Here is a 16,900-nt window from a genome sequence, read left to right as displayed (position 1 = left end):
CATACCTAAATTCCTTGGAACAGTGTGCTCAACCCTTTACAATCTAATATGAAAGCTATATTAAAGATTTAAGAATCTGAATTTCAGTGGTGTTTTTTTTCTGTATAGATATTATACTATTTTGTGACTATACATATTTTTACTTATGAATGAAAGGAAAAATAAACAAATAAATTGAATAAGTTAGTTTGCAGTAGTGTGATGTTGTAGGTACACTAAACCCCCTTGTTAGATTGTGACATGTGTTTTAATATTCTGCTTGTGAACAGTTGTTATTTGTCAGTAACTCAGCTTTGCCTGCTACTTGAACAGTGTCTTTGCATTAAAGTGCTGTATTTGAAGTCATTTGTCCTGAAAACGTTGTAGAGAGAAGACTACTTGTGCTTATGGCATTTTAAATAACTGGGCAGAATCCTTTGGAATACAAGAGAAAAATGTCTTGTTTACTGTTATCGCTGTTCACTTAATTCTGCAACCTTGACAGGCTAGCATTCCCATAGACTTCTCTGTTGGAGGAGTTCAGTAATGATTATTTCAGCCTTAGGAATTAGCAGTGTGATAAGTTGGCTGGACAGGAAGTATTCCCAAAGCACTTAACCACACCTACTACTCACTACATACTACTCACTACAAACCTGTTGTTTTGATTTGTAACCTACTTTCTGACAGCATTTGCTGCATTTAGCAGTCTGTCATTAAGAGATAAATTTTAAATAAATAATGTGCATTACTGTTTTAAGACAGATTTAAATTTTCGTCTTCTTTTTTTGCTCTTTTTTTCTTTTCAATATGATTTTATTAGCTTGCAAACAGCCTGAACCAAAAGATAGTTAAAAATGGCCAAAAATATTTAAAAATAATAGTCATTTGTTCCTTCCATGAATACTTTCAGCTGGACATTAAATTACTAAACATGTGGAATCTCAGTAAGGTAGGTGGACAGCCAGTGTTGCCTGTGTGGGCACTCCTGGGTCTGGACAGCCAGTGTTGCATGTGTGGGCACTCCTGGGTCTGGAATCTTGGTAGCACTGGGACTCTTCTTCCCAGTTGTTTGGAGGTTGTTCCAGAATAGGTAACAGGAAGTCCTGGCTGCCTATGTTGTCACTGCTCATTCTGTTGGGCCTCTGTGATGGAGGCTGACCCAGAACCCTGGCCTTTGTTGACATCACTGATGCACACCCACTGTCCATCCACAGATTCTTTCCACAGGGTCACTTTATTGCCTCCACCTAACATAGCCAGGATGTTCACTGTGATGGGCCAGCTCACATGCCACACCACATCATTGAACTTGTGTAGGAGTTTAGATGACCACATATTGCCTGAGGCACCATGGCAGGTCCAAATAATCACTCGATTGTCCTGAGAGCAGCTGGTAGTGGTGCTGGTGGGCAAGCCAATGGAGGGGCCCAGGCAACATCTTGAACCCAGACTCCGTGTGCCTCTAGCTTTTGTTCCTCCTCCCACTGGCCGTTCTCCTCTTCCCTCCACAGCTTGATGAGGTTGTCACAGCCACTTGATGCAAATTTCTTGATGTAATTAGGTTTCTGTCCTGATGTTAGTCTATAAGGCTTCCAGGCACAGCAGCTGGGGCCCAACTGGCAGCATTACAGCCAATCGTGTGAGCATTGTTAATCTTCTTCACTTCCCACTGGCCTTCTCCTGTGTAGGTTGGCAGTGAGGTGGCCCCATCTGAACTCCCATAGACCAGGATCAGGCCATTGTAATGAGGGGCCTGACAGAGTCCATTGAAGAGTCCTGTCCTGAGTGCTCATGGGTCTTCTCCCAAGGGCTATTTTCCTCATTCCTCACTTCCTCATTTCTGGTCAAAGGAACAGGAAACCAGGATATTGCCATACATGAGGTGGGCCCAGGCCACTTGCCACACTGGCCCTTCTAGTCCTCTGAGGTCCATGATGAGGATCTGCCCTCTAATTTGCACATCAAAATTTGTAAGGGATCTATCCGAGGAGCAGGTTGCTAGGCAGGTGTCATAATAGTCCATCTGTGCATCAGGAATCAGGTCCTCATGAGAGGTATCCACAGTGTTAATTACTGACACCATAGCTGCTGTAGCAGCAGCAACTCATGGCCTTGGATGTGGCAGCTCAGAAAGCTTCCAGTTTTGGTCTTCGCAAAGTCATGAAGTAAAGGTTTTTGTTGTTGTTGTTGTTGTTTTGGGGGTTTTAAATTTATTTAATTATTCACTCTGCATCTTAGTATTAGTTCAGCTCATCTCCCATTCCCCCTTCATGAAAATCTCCCCATTCTACCCTCATGACACATCATGTCACTGCAGGACTAGACACATAGTCTTCAGACAGGGCAAACCATTCAGGGATATGTGGTCCACAGGTAGGCAGGCAACAGACTCAGGGACAGACCTTCCTCCAGTTGTAGGAAGAATAACATGAAGACGAAGCAGCTCATATGCCATGTGTGTGAAGGAGACCTAGGTCCAGCTCCATGCCTGCCCTTTGGCTGGTGATTCAGGCTCTAGGAACCTTCAAGTATTCATGTTAGTTTATTCTATTGGTCTTCAAATGGAATCCCTCTCCTCTTTGGACTCCTCACTCCTTCACCCAACTATTCCATAAGACTCCCCAAGTTCTATCTGTTGTTTGGCTGTGGGTCTCTGCATCTCATTCCATTGGCTGCTGGGTAGAGCCTGTCAGAGGACAGTTGTAGTGGGGTCCTGTCTTCAGGTATTAACAGAGTATCGTGAATATTGTCAGGGATTGGTTCTTGTCCATGGTATAGGTCTCAGTTTTGGACAGTCTTGGTTGGATATACCTCCATCTCTGCTCTCTCTTTGTCCATGTACTTCTTGTAGGCAGGACACATTTTGTGTCAAGAGTTTTCTGGGTGAGATACTGTTCTGATCCCTCTACTGGGGGTCTTGCCTGGCTAGAGGATTTCCAGAGTAGTTTACAAGTTTTCACTCACACCAGCAGTGGAGGAGTTTTCCCCTTGCTCCACAACTTTACCAGCATGTGCTTTCCCTTGAGTTTTTGATATTAGCCATTCTGATGAGTGTAAAGTAGAAACTCAGAATCATTTGCGTTTGCATTTTGCTGATGACTAAGGACATTGAACATTTCTTTAAGTGCTTCTTGGCCATGTGAGATTCCTCTGTTGAGAATTTTCTATTTAGCTCTGTTTAGGCCATTTTTCAATTGGGTTATTTGGATTGTTGCTGTCTAGCTTCTTGAGTTCTTTATATATTTTGGATATTAGCCCTGTGTCAGACGTAGGATAGGTAAAGAACTTTTCCCAATCTGTAGGCTGTCATTTTGTCCTATTAATGATGTCCTTTATCTTACAGAAGGTTTTCTGTTTCATGAGGTCCCATTTATTAATTGTTGACCTTAGAGCCTGAGCCATTGGTGTTCTGTTCAGGAAGTTGTCTCTTGCACCAATGAGATCAAGGCTATAACCCACTTTCTGATATATTAAATTCACTGTATATGGTTTTATGTTGAGGTCTTTGATCCACTTGGACTTCAGTTTTGTACAGGGTGAAAAGTATGGATCTATTTGCATTCTTCTACGTGCAGACATACAGCTAGACTAGCACCATTTGTTAAAGATGTTGTCCCTTTTCCATTGTATGGTTTTGACTTCTTCATCAAAAATTAAGTGTCCATAGGCATGTGGATTTATTTCTGGGTCTTCAAATCCATTCCATTGTCTATTTCTATACCAATACCATAAAGTTTTTATTACTATTGCTCTGTAATACAGATTGAAATCAAGGATAGTGAGACCTCCAGAAATTATTTATTGTTCAGGATTGTTTTAGTTATCCTGTATTGTGCTTGTTTGTTTGTTTTTGTTTTTCCATATGAAGTTGAGAATTGTTCTTTCAAGATCTTTAACTAATTGTGTTGGAATGTTGATGAGGATTGCATTGAATCTGTAGATTGCTTATGGTAAGATGACCATTTTCACTATGTTATTCCCACCAATCCATGAGCGTGGGAGATCTTTCCATCCTCTGATATCGTCCTCAATTTCTTTCTTCAGAGACTTGAAGTTCTTGTCATATAGGTCTTTGACTTGTTTGGCTAGAGTTACACCAAGATATTTTATATTATTGTGGCTATTGTAAAGTGTACTGTCTCCCTCACTTCTTTTTCAGCCCATCTATTACTTGTATAGAGGAGCATTCCTGATTTCCTTGAGTTAATTTTGTACCCAGCATATTGGCTTAAATTTTTTCAGTTCTTCACAAAATAAATGGCCTTTACAAAATGATAATAAATTTAAAAGGAAATTTACATGTCAGCATTTTTACTGTTTTATTTTTTAGTGTAAATATGTTTGGTTTCTTTTTTTTTTTTTTTTTTTTTTAATCATCAAAAAATACTCTCCACCAACCGATGGTGACAATTGAATAGTGACACTCACCTTCAATTACAGCACACTGGATACAGTGGCAAGCAGAAGGCTATACTGGTCTATAAAACAAGTTCTAAGCCAGCCAGGGCTACCATGAATGAGACCCTATCACTAAAACAAAACAACTGCACACACACACATACACACACACACTCTTCCCAAAATTCCTCACCATGTGTCTAGCCCAAAAATTTTACACAAGCTGTAATGGTATATATATAGTTCTGAGTTCTAGTTATTTGATTTATGGTTTACATACTTATTACTGTCATCAAAATAATTACATGTATTAATTTGGATCTTTTGTAAGTATTTATGGATGCATGGTTAGAGTACCTAGTAGCAATAATTTTCCTGGGTTTTTTCCATTTGTAGAAGTCAGAAACCTTCTGACTCAGTGGTTAAGAGAACCATCTGCTCTTCCCGAGGCCCTCTTCTAGAGGACTCTCCCAGAAGTGCTCATTCCCAGCACCTACATGGCAGCTCACAACTGTTAATAACTCCAGTTCTAGAATATCTGACATCTTCACACATGCATTCATGCAGGCAAAACATCTATGCACATAAAATAGAAATAATTAAATAAATCATTTTTAAAAAGCTTTCCAAGAAAAACAGTATCAGCCTTGGGGCCAGACAAGAATAAATTCAACCACCACTTGTAAAACTTCTCTGACACCTCTTTTGTTATCATTACTATTACTTTTGTTAAAAGTTAAAAAAAAATCAGTAGTTAGGTGTTCATCTGTAAGTGTTAATCATTGTAGGAGCATATTCCAGTTTTTGTTTTTAAAGAAAATGGTAGTCCAGTGTAGAGATATACCAGGGGTCCAGATTGAGACTGCTGGTCCTTCTACAGGATCACTCTTCTCCTCAGCTTCTTTCAGCCTTCCCTAGGGATCAGCTGCTTCTGTCCATTGGTTGGGTGCAAATGTCTGCATCTGACTCTTTCAGCAGCTTGTTGGATCTTTGAGAGGGAAGACTTGATAGATCCCTTTTTGTGAGTGCTCCATAGCCTCAGTAATAGTGTCAGGCCTTGGCCTTCCCCTTGAGCTGGATCCCCCTTTGGGCCTGTCACTGGACCTTCTTTTCCTCAGGTTCCTCTCCATTTCCATCCCTGTAATTCATGCATGTCCTTTTGGGTCTGAGTTACCTCACTCAGGATGATATTTTCTAGTTCCATCCATTTGCCTGCAAAACTCAGGATTTCCTCGTTCTTAATAGCTGAGTAATATTCCACTGTGTAAATGAACCACATTTTCTGTATCCATTCTTCTGTCGTGGGACATCTAGGTTGTCTCCAGCTTCTGGCTATCATAAATAAGACTGCTATGAACATAGATCACGTGCTCCTGTGGCATGGTGGGACATCTTTTGGGTATATTCCCAAGAGTGGTATAGCTCTATCTTCAGGTAGATCTATTTCCAGTTTTCTGAGGAACCTCCAGGTTGATTTTCATACACCAGGTGATATGAGGCACCCAACACACATACAGTAGAGGACTTCCGCATTTGTGTTCATTCAGAGATGATGCACTTAACCCTCAAGAGACTGGAGGCCCAAGGGAGTTTAGAGGTCAGGTGGGGTAGGGGGTGGGGACATCCACGTGGACACAGGGGTTGTGGGGAGGAGGCAGAAGCAGTCAGTAGAGGGGGGCGGGAATGGAATATGGAGTGTAAAAAATAAAATAATTTAAAAACAAAGAAAATGGTACAAAATTTTAAAATCTCTCCACTGAATAATGTGCCTATCGGCCTAATTAATACCTTCTTTAGCAATCATAGTCTGTGTTCAGTCCTTCCAAGTTCTGAGTTAGAGCCTCCAGCAGCATCTTAGATTCAGGAAGCTCTGGGATTCCATCTCACATCTCCTATCGGTTCTAGGTTGTCTCAAGTCCAAGCCCCTCAGTCTGGTCTCTTTGCCTGAGGCATCTCACCTGCAGGCACCACATAGGCAACATTCATGTCTTGTTAACTTGCTCAACTAGTTTTTGAGAAATTTGTCAAAGTTTGAAGGCTAATAGTTCTGTGCAGTTGTTTTACAAAAGCCAGTCAAAGCCAGTCTTAGAAAATGTGTGAAAATCGGCTGCCATGTCATTCTCTTGACTTTGACTTTATGTTTCTCCCTGAACTTGAGTTCCTCATGGTTAAACAGACCTTTACTTGTTTTACTCCTTACTTTCCCCAAATACTTGTGTAACAATAAGGTCTATGCATCAGGGTTCCGCCATCTGCAGGTATGAGCAGAGTGGCAGGTAAATGTCTGCGCTCAGGTGCTACACCCATGAAGTCCATGCTTGTAAGCTTGGAACTTGTAAGAAGGGACAGAAGTTGACATTTGTTAAAACAAGTTGCCTTTAATGGGTTGTTAGAAAAATAGCAAATCTAGCATCCATTTCACTTCGTTGCCTGTCTTTCTTGGTTTATACTTACCCTAATTAGTCTGCTTCTCTGTCATTTAGAGTTCAATGGAAGTTGTTCTTTGAGAAGTTGAAATGTTAGATTTCTTTTTCTCCTTGGGTACATTTATAAGAAACAGGATTTGGTTTGTCTGGGATTTATTGGATATTATAAATCACAAACTTTTATTTTCATCACTTTCATTGTTACATTTGCCTTTGGTTAACTATGCATCAGGGAAAGAGGAATTCTCCACTCTCCCCATTATCTAATGGTTGTGGAGCAACAGCTGAGCAGGTCACTTGTACTTAATGCTGCATTATCTTCCCTCTGTGGGCCCTGCTGTAAAGTACAGAGTCCTTAACCATCATCAAGTTGCTGTCTAATGATTGCCTGTTAGTGTGACTGCCCTTGAATACTTCAGTCTTTGCGGAATGAAAACAGTTTGGAGAAAGTTGTTTTTTTTTTTCTTCAGTGTAAACTACTTGGAATTTAACTGCACAGTCAGGATTTATAGGTTTGTAAACATTTTTGTGAGCCTAATTCTTGCTTATTTAGAGCTTTTGACATTTCAAGTAATTATGCACAAAACCCAAATAACATGATTTGGTCAGGGGGAAAAAAGGTCAATTCTTTGGTGCTATGAGTGTGTTTTAATTAGTTTTTCTTCTTTTAATCCTTTTATAAATTACTCTAGTTTGAACTTACTGAAGAGCTGAGGAATAGTCTCCAGGAGACTGCTATCTTATCCTTAGACTCCTTTTGAACAGAGCAAAGGTTTCTGTCTTCTGGATTGGTAATGCGTTGAGAGGGAGATTGTGAATTCTGTAGGGTAGTAGGAACGGAGACTATGAGGTTGTGAGAGGATGCTCAAGAAGAAAGAAGCTGCTGCAGAAAATTGTTCCCTGGCACCAAGGTTAACTGTGTGCTGCCCTCTCAAGCTCAGGATTCCCAGCTGCTTATGTCAGCCATCAGTGGGAGAGGAGGCCCTTGGTCCTGTGGAGGCTCGATACCCCAGTGTAGGAGAATGCTAGAATGCTGAGGCAAGAGTGGGTGGGTGGGTGGGGGAACACCCTCTTAGAAGCAGGGAGGAGAAGGAATGAGATAGAGGGTTTGTGGAGGGGAAACCCGTGTATATTACAGCTTGCAACTTTTACATCTAAAACATGACAAACTCTTCAGTCCTAGATATCTGAATTACCGGAAAGTAGTAAAGCTTGCTGTCTCTGTCCTCTTAATATGCTGTCCTCCGATCCTAGTGGCCCATGCCTGGGCATTCTAGCTGTTCAGTCCCCCAGTCCTATCAGTCCTGCTATGTTGGAATAAATGTTTATTCCTGCCTTCACAGAAACTTAACCATACGTTCTAATGCTTTCACTAGTCCAGTTCTCTCCAGGACCACTCTGATGCCCATCTTTGACCTCTCCATTCACAACAGGGCAGGAGAGGGGCACTGTAGGGTATGAAAACTCAACATCTTCTAAAGGTTGGAACTCAATCAGCTCTTGTGTGCTGTCTGCCATTCTAAACCACTTTATAAATCACTATCCATGTGGAGAGAAGCAACCTGAAAAGACAGTCATGTCACAGCATTATTCAAAGAAACTAAAGTCATTTCCATTACAGGATAGCTCTAGGATTCAGAAAAACATGCTGATCAGATGTTTATATTTGGGGAGACAAGGGAATTTATATACCCATCATTGGAATGAGCATGCAGACATATGTGTTTCTGTATCTGGGGAAAGGCCTGTGTGAAGTCAGTATACTTTTGCTTCATCTTACAGCTGACCTTACAGCTCAGGGGTTCCCTGCTTTCAGAGACATAAGACTTTGCTAGGGAAATCTGAAAATAAAAATTCTTGATGCATAAGATGTGATCTGGGCTGGAGAAATGGCTCAGGGTTGAAAACTAGGCTCAGGGTGGTCAGATTTTTTTTTTTTAATGAAATGTAGTTTACAGATTTTGTTGCGTAAGTCTTGGGTATTTTTTGACCTAAGCTTTGAACTTCTTAAAAGTTCATGGTACTGATAAAAAATACGATCCAGAGAACTGATGACGTGGCTCCATGGGTAAAGTATGTTCTGTGCAAACAACCTTCTGTGCAAACATCAGGGCCTGCGTCTGGATCCCCAACACCAATGTAAAGTGTCAGATGTGGTATGAAGTAACCCTGGGGTCTTGCTGTCCAATCAGTCTCGCCATGGGGAATGCCAGAACCTCTTTCTCAAAGAAAAGTGATTGGGTTACCTCATAGGATGATATCCTCCAGATCCATCTATCTGCCTACGAATTTCATAAATTCATTGTTTTTAATAGCTGAGTAGTACGCCATTGTATAAATGTACCACATTTTCTGTATCCATTCCTCTGTTGAGGGACATCTGGGTTTTTTCCAGCTTCTGGCTATTATAAATAAGATTGCTATGAACATAGTGGAGCATGTGTCCATATTCCATGTTGGAACATCTTCTGGGTATATGCCCAGGAGTGGTATAGCTGGGTCCTCAGGTAGTACTATGTCCAATTTTCTGAGGAACCACCAAACTGGTTTCCAGAGTGGTTGTACCAGCTTGCAATCCCACCAGCAATGGAGGAGTGTTCCTCTTTCTCCACATCCTTGCCAGCATCTGCTGTCACCTGAATTTTTTATCTTAGCCATTCTGACTGGTGGGAGGTGGAATCTTAGGATTGTTTTGATTTGCATTTCCCTGATGACTAAGGATGTTGAACATTTTTTAGGTGCTTCTCATCCATTCTGTATTCCTCAGTTGAGAATTCTTTGTTTAGCTCTGTACCCCATTTTTTCCCATTTTTTATTAGGTATTTAGCTCATTTACATTTCCAATGCTATACCAAAAGTCCCCCATACCCACCCACCCCCACTCCCCTACCCACCCACTCCCCCTTTTTGGCTCTGGCGTTCCCCTGTACTGGGGCATATAAAGTTTGCGTGTCCAATGGGCCTCTCTTTCCAGTGATGGAAGACTAGGCCATCTTTTGATACATATGCAGCTAGAGTCAAGAGCTCCGGGGTACTGGTTAGTTCATAATGTTGTTCCACCTATAGGGTTGCAGATCCCTTTAGCTCCTTGTGTACCCCATTTTTAATAGGGTAATTTGTTTCTCTAGAGTCTAACTTCTTGAGCTCTTTGTATATATTGGATATTAGCCCTCAATCAGATTTAGGATTGGTGAAGATCCTTTCCCAATCTGTTGGTGGCCTTTTTTGTCTTCTTGACAGTGTCCTTTGCCTTGCAGAAGCTTTGCAATTTTATAAGGTCCTATTTGTCGATTCTTGATCTTATATCACAAGTCATTAGTGTTCAAGGACTAAATCACCAACCAAAGAGTACATACACATGGTGGGACTCATGGCTCCAGCCACATATGCAGCTAGTCAGACATCAATGGGAGGAGAGGCCCTTTGTCCTATGAAGGCTGTATGCTCTGGTGTGTGGGAATGCCAGGGCCAGGAAGCAGGAGTGGATGGGTTGGTGATCAGCAGGAGGATGGAAGGGATTAGGGGATGGTGTTCTTTGGAGGGGAAACCAGGAAAGAGGATAACATGTGAAATCTAAATAAAGAAAATATTCAATTAAGAGAGAGAAGGAAAGAAAGAGAGAAAGAAAGAGAGAGAGAGAAAGGAAGAGAGAAAGAGAGAAAGGAAGGAAGGAAGGAAGGAAGGAAGGAAGGAAGGAAGGAAGGAAGGAAGGAAGGAAGGAAGAGAAAGAAAGAAAAAGTGGAGTAGTAATCGAGAAAGATATTCTGACATCTGGCCTACATACTCCCAGCACAAAGGAATGCACCATCCACACACGCATGCACATATGTACAACAAGCGCATATTCTTAGACATACATACACACACACACATATTGGGAGTGAAATTAAGAGTTCTGATGGCTTACAGTATGCAGTGAAATGCACTACAGATGACCAGAGTGAAAGAAGGCTTCACATGGACTTCCCCCTTTATATGGAAGTGTGGTCTAGAGCAGAGGAAATACACATTATAAATAGTGAAATTGAAAAGTGGACACTTTCTGTGTGATATCCTAGGTGAATAAATGGGGCTACCAAAACTCTAAGACCACACCCCCATCATTTTCTTGTCCCATCAAAGGTAACCAAATACAAGCAACTGTTTGTACTTGAGGGAACCTAAGCATTAAAACCAATTTCCTAAATTTAAAGAGTGCATACTTATTACCTACTTTTGTATTCATGTATAAAATCTCTTAACATGAACTTGTTTCTCCAGGGGTTTTTTGTCAAATATTTGAGACATTAGCCCACATAGCATAAGTTTTTTAGAACAATTAATATTAATTGATATTTAGAAATACATTACATGAGTGTATCTGAATTTATCTGTTGCCCAGATTTTTAATATGAATAAGGTTGCTCTGATCATTCATGTACATATTTCCTATTGTTTTATTATGTGTATGTATATATATGTGTGTATATATATATATATGTGTATATATGTATATATATATATATACATATATATATATATATATATATATATATATATAGAGAGAGAGAGAGAGAGAGAGAGAACATCTAGGATAACAATCATTGTGCCATAGTATAAACATCTGTAGTTTTCTACTTAAGTTTCCAAACTGTTTCTCTCCATCCCTGCACTTCTGTCTTTTTCCACACAACCATGTGGCAGTCAGTATAATACTTAGCATTATACTATCAATTACAATTTTCTTATAACTTAAACACTTCAAGTACTGCTTTTAATGACCAGTGGTGTCCTTTGTCTGGTGTTTGTTTATGTCTTTTGCTCAACCTTTGTAAAAAGATTATTTTGTTGTTGTTTAATTGTGTGTATGTCTGTGGTGCTGTATGTGTTTGTGAGTGTAAGTACTCATGTGGAGACTGGAAGAATTGCATGCCCCTGGGAGCAGAAGTTAAAGATGATCATGAGCCATCTGATGTGGTTTTGGGAGCTTGGGTCCTCTGCAAACAATCTACATTCCTAACCATTGAGCTGTCGTCTCCAGCCCCTTGTTGGATCTTCTGTTGAGCCGTTGTTATTCTGATACCTCTGTAGCAATTCATAGTGTGTTCTGAATCTGAGCTTTCCGTGGAAGAGTGCATTCATAATTCTCCTCCCCACCACTCACCTTCCCTTTTGTTTTGAGCTGGTTTTCCAATCCATATCACCTTTTCTTTTATTGGAGTGAGTTTGCTTCTGGAAATGTCTTGTAAACTGTGAAGATGTTCTAAGTGTTCTTTTCAAAGCGTAGCACTTTTACACTGACTTTGCACCTGAGACCTATTTGGAAATGTGCCCAGGAGGCAAGGTCAGTGTTGGTGCTTCTGCCAGCTAGTAAGTCCCAGTCTTATATATTAAAAGGGCCATCTTTGTTTTACTGTATATTCTGTGTAAAGAAGATCAGTCTTGGACCTAATTTTCAGGACCCTGACCCAGGTGTTTATTTTATTTTTCATCTTGACTTTGTGGGAACATGTGCTAATAAGTGTGGGTGTCCACAGAGGCCAGAAGAGGGCATCAGATGCCCTGTTGCTGAAGTTATGGGTTGTTTTAAGCCACCATATGTGGGTACTGGGAACCCTACTCCATTCAGCAAGTGCAGCAAGTGTTTTGAACCCAGCTCTTTTGATTGCTATAACTTTTTTTTTTTTAATGAAAGGAAAAGGGACTCTCTCCTTTTTCTTCTTTTTTTTTCTTTTTAAGATTTATTTACTTATTTTATGTATATGAATCCACAGTCATTCTCTTCAGAAACGCCAAAAGAGGGCAGCAGATCCCATTACAGATGGTTGTGAGCGACCATGTGGTTGCTGGGAATTGAACTCAGGACCTCTGCAAGAGCAGTCAGTGCTCTTAACTGCTGAGCCATCTCTCTCACTCCTGCTCTAATTTTTAAAATAAGCCTGGCAACTGACTTAATTTCAGTGATATGTTTTCCTGACCTTTGCACTTCTGGGGAAAAGTGTTGAAATTTCATTGACTCTATAGAATATATTGAAGAGCATTGACAGCTTCATAAAAATGGTATTCAAGTGTATGTGTATGAAACTCCTCTGCTCATGGAAGTTGTCTCTCAGTTGTCTTGGGGATGTAAGTAGATTTCAACATGAAGATTCTGTACGTCTCTTCATAAGTTTTACTTAGGAATTTGATGTTATTTTTGAAGCTGTAGTAATTATGTATGTATTTTTAATTTAAGAGTGAGTTTGAGACTGATGAACAGAATGTAGCTGTTGTCATATGTAGATCTTTATCCAGTAATCCTGCCAGACACTCATGGGTCATAGCACTGGACATTTTCTTGGCTGCTCAGGTGAGCACAGTATCACCTGAGACACTGGCAGCATTGCTTCTTCGCCAACTTGCTGGCACTCTGAATTCCGCTGTGCTAAGATCTCAGAGTATTGTTTCATGGAATGTGGCAGTGAGGTTCTCTCTGTGTCCTGATAGCAAGGAAAGTTTCAGTAGTTTACCATAATTTAGCTATTTTATGAGGCTTTGTTACATTTGGTTTTTAATATATTTTCTTTATCAGACTAAGGATAAGTCATGCCTTATTTTATGTCCTTTGGGAGTGGGTGGGTTGGGGAGCAGGGCAGGGGGAGGGTATAGGGGACTTTCGGGATAGCATTTGAAATGTAAATGAAGAAAATATCTAATAAAATTTTTGTTTAAAAAAAAGTTTTTATACTGAGTATGTGTAGAATTTTTGTCATGTCTTATCAAAAGCAACACATGGTTTTCTCTCTACCTTCTTTTCTGGTGGTGGCACAGTAATTGAACGGAGAGGAATTATAACATTAATTCTCAAAGACTGATGATTGAGGTACGTTGGCTTTTTAGACTGAACACTTTGCCAACCCTCTATTAGAGTCCTGTTAGCTAACTGCAGTTTAGTTAACAGTCACTGCCCCCAATAGGATGCAGCAGGCCACTGCTCTGTGGACGGTAGCTCCTAGCTCAAAGGAGCTTTCTGTCCTCTAATCTATGAGAGCATGCCAGTCCTTAGTTTTGGTAACATTACTATAAAGCAGTACTTCTTATTGGGATGAGTTATTAACTAGCCTGCAGTGTTAGTTCAGATTTCTAGTTGCAGGAATGACCTAGGATTAAGACATCGGGGATAGCTGAGATATGTTAAATTAACCCTTTACCGGGCAGAGTATGAGAATGATGATAACAGGAGATAAGACTAAAAGCAGAGTTCAAATCCAATCAAAGAGGCTCTGGATTGCCCAGCCAGCGATTAGGCCTGGCTCTGTACTGTCGCAACTCAATTTTACAGATAAGGAAATGCATCCTGAGAGGTCACGACCTGCCTCTGGTACTTCCAAACCAGAATTGCAAGTTCATAATAAAGAGAATGTAAACATACTAGTCCTCCATGAAATAGCCTGCCCTGTACTGTTTTTATTTTGTATTTTAATTACTTTACTTGTATTTTCTTATATTTATAAAATTGGGGGGGGGTTGTTCATCTTTGTCTTACTATTCTTCAATTGTAAAATTAAATTGATGGGGACTCAAGCAGAAAAAATATTTCTGTAGCCGTGACAGAGGTGATAGCCATTCTTCTCTATGATACTGGATGTTCAGGCAAGGTCATGGGAGCCTAGAGAAAGAGAAACAAGCACATAGTACCTACCTATGGGTGATTAATGTGAGGCTTAGCTAATATTCATATTAGTTTTGAAATCCTGATGACACATTGCCTGTTTCTAGTGGATTCTTTTCCTCGTGATTTCTTATTTGCGTTGTGCCTCACTGTGCTGTACTCATCACCGTAATATTCAGAGCACATTTTTATATGTCGTGTGTGTGTGTGTGTGTGTGTGTGTGTGTGTGTATGGGGAGCAGGCAAGATCCAGTACATAACTCCGACAGACAGCCTTTAAGCTCACCACCGTCCTGGCTCAGCCTCACAAGCACTGGGTCCCAGGTGCCTGCCATCATGCCCAGCCCTCCATCATGTATCAAAGTACCATGGGTGATCTTTTATATTTATGTGTGAGGAAGCTAAAAGAATGAACACATGCTACGTGAATAAAAGGCTGATAAGTAGTTCTCTTACTCTTTTATGTAGCATAATACCTCTGGGGTAGGAAATAGTGTCTTTCAGATAGCACTGATTACACATAAAAATTGTGAATAAATGATTGTAAAATGAATGAATTCTTGAAATTTATTTCTATTGTCATTTCTACCAAATCCTGGAAGTAGATAATGATAATCAGAATTTGTTCTAATTGACTGATTGTAAGGGATAGGTTTTAACAAATTAATTTTATTATTGTAATTATTTGTTATCTGGTTAATAATTATGTTTATAACACAAAAAAATGTATAAGGTTCTACATTGCACTAAAAATGAAAATGGTTAATTTAAGTAGCAAAGAAAGTTTAGTTCCTTTTGTAAAATACTTCAAATTTTAACTTTTGCCAGGAAAAATGCACATTAAACTCTTCTGTGAGCAGTACTCAGAGCACAGACATTACCTTTCAGACCAAAGGGTTCCGGTCCATACCACAATGTTTTCTGCTTACCTGTTAAATTGATTAATATTTATAGGACATATGTGTTAGTCTATATTAATATGAATACTGGTGACTTAATCATTCAAAGAACTTAGAATTAAAAGACTATACATATCAGAGGAACCTAGAATTGGGCTTTGTTAAAAAAAAAAAAAAAAAAAAAAAAAGAATCCACTGTCTAAGAAATCAAAGAAAAGGCCAGAATTTAGAAAGAAAAGTAAACAGGATTGTAATATACTGATGGAAATTATCCCCTCACTAATGAAGTCTTGTGGGGGGGGGGTTGCACACTTGCAGTAAACAGCATGTTACTCCCAAGCAGCATGTAGGAGAGCGCAGTTCAGAGCGCTTGAGACATCATGGGCTGGGCTAGTTCACATTCCAGAGACTCTAAACCCATTACTGGGTCTTACCCACTGTCCTCATCAATACCATTGTTTCTCAGAAGTGTCCCACGATACTCTTAACACTGGTCCCTGTCTGAAACCCTAAATGTGTCACTTTCTCCTCCTAGTGAAGTTACTTTTGTTCTTTGAGTAGGTAGACCTTTTTTGAGTCTTTGCTATAGTAAGACCTTCAGTAAGTTTTATGGTCAGTCGGGGTTATAAATTTAGACTTTGGAAATTAGAGTCACTTTGAGTTCACATATCTCCTATCTTAAGGATTTCTTTTCATTATTCTGAAAGATAAACATTAAAAATTTTGTTATAGGGCTGGTGAGATGGCTCAGTGGGTAAGAGCACCCGACTGCTCTTCCAAAGGTCCCGAGTTCAAATCCCAGCAACCACATGGTGGCTCAAAACCATCCGTAGCAAGATCTGACTCCCTCTTCTGATGTGTCTGAAGACAGCTACAGTGTACTTACATATAATAAATAAATAAATCTTTAAAAAAAATTTTGTTATAAATTTATGTTAGTTTTTAGAATTGTGTTTCTTTTGTGTAAGCGTTTAACTTCTACCCAGACAACAATTATAAATGATAAGTTTCTGGGTTAAACATTAAAAATTGGTGTTTTTTTTTTAAATAAGTTGAGGTACAAGGAGTACATTTCAGTGCTACCCAGAATGGGCAGATGGCCTTGTTTAGAGTTTATCGTATATGCCGTAAAGTTCCAGGAGCTTGTCCATATAAGGAAATGAAAGTAGTCTAGGAGGGGCCCGTGCTCACTCTAATTGATCCCTGCGTGTTATCTGCATGCATCACGGTATCAAGGTGAGCCCTAAGGAACACGTACCACCTATCCATTGAAAGCTTCTAAGGAAAGTTATATTTTCTCTACCTAACACGTATGCAGGAAATGTTTTATTCTTTGATGTGTGCCTGGTACACCAACAACTCACTTGATGTTGCTGTGTCCACTGAGCTGGCGTCACACAAGGCTCGTCAGTGCCATGTACACTTGGCAAAGGAGACTTCGTTAGCAGCAGCATTCTTCCTCACACACGTCCCTCAGCTTTTCAGTGTCATTTCCTATTGTTTGATCTGACTTTTTGTAGAAATACCCAGTAAATGTAATAGCATCATATAATATTGACATGCTA

At 40.0% G+C, this 16,900-nt stretch overlaps 1 protein-coding gene and 1 pseudogene across 11 annotated transcripts in view; one reads left to right on the top strand and one right to left on the bottom strand.

Moving 5' to 3' along the window:
* Nbea (neurobeachin) overlaps nt 1–16,900 on the top strand; it is a 558,554-nt gene that overhangs the window by 334,579 nt on the left and 207,075 nt on the right. The gene's annotated exons all lie outside the window — the stretch shown is intronic.
* Nucleotides 1,105–2,065, bottom strand: 4933417G07Rik (RIKEN cDNA 4933417G07 gene; annotated as a pseudogene). Its single transcript, NR_033592.1, has one exon. The product of NR_033592.1 is annotated as an RIKEN cDNA 4933417G07 gene (transcript).

Source organism: Mus musculus, chromosome 3, assembly GCF_000001635.26.
Source record: "Mus musculus strain C57BL/6J chromosome 3, GRCm38.p6 C57BL/6J".
Lineage (NCBI taxonomy): Eukaryota > Metazoa > Chordata > Mammalia > Rodentia > Muridae > Mus > Mus musculus.
Note: the sequence above shows the minus strand (reverse complement) of the source record. Positions and strands in the feature narration are given on the sequence as shown.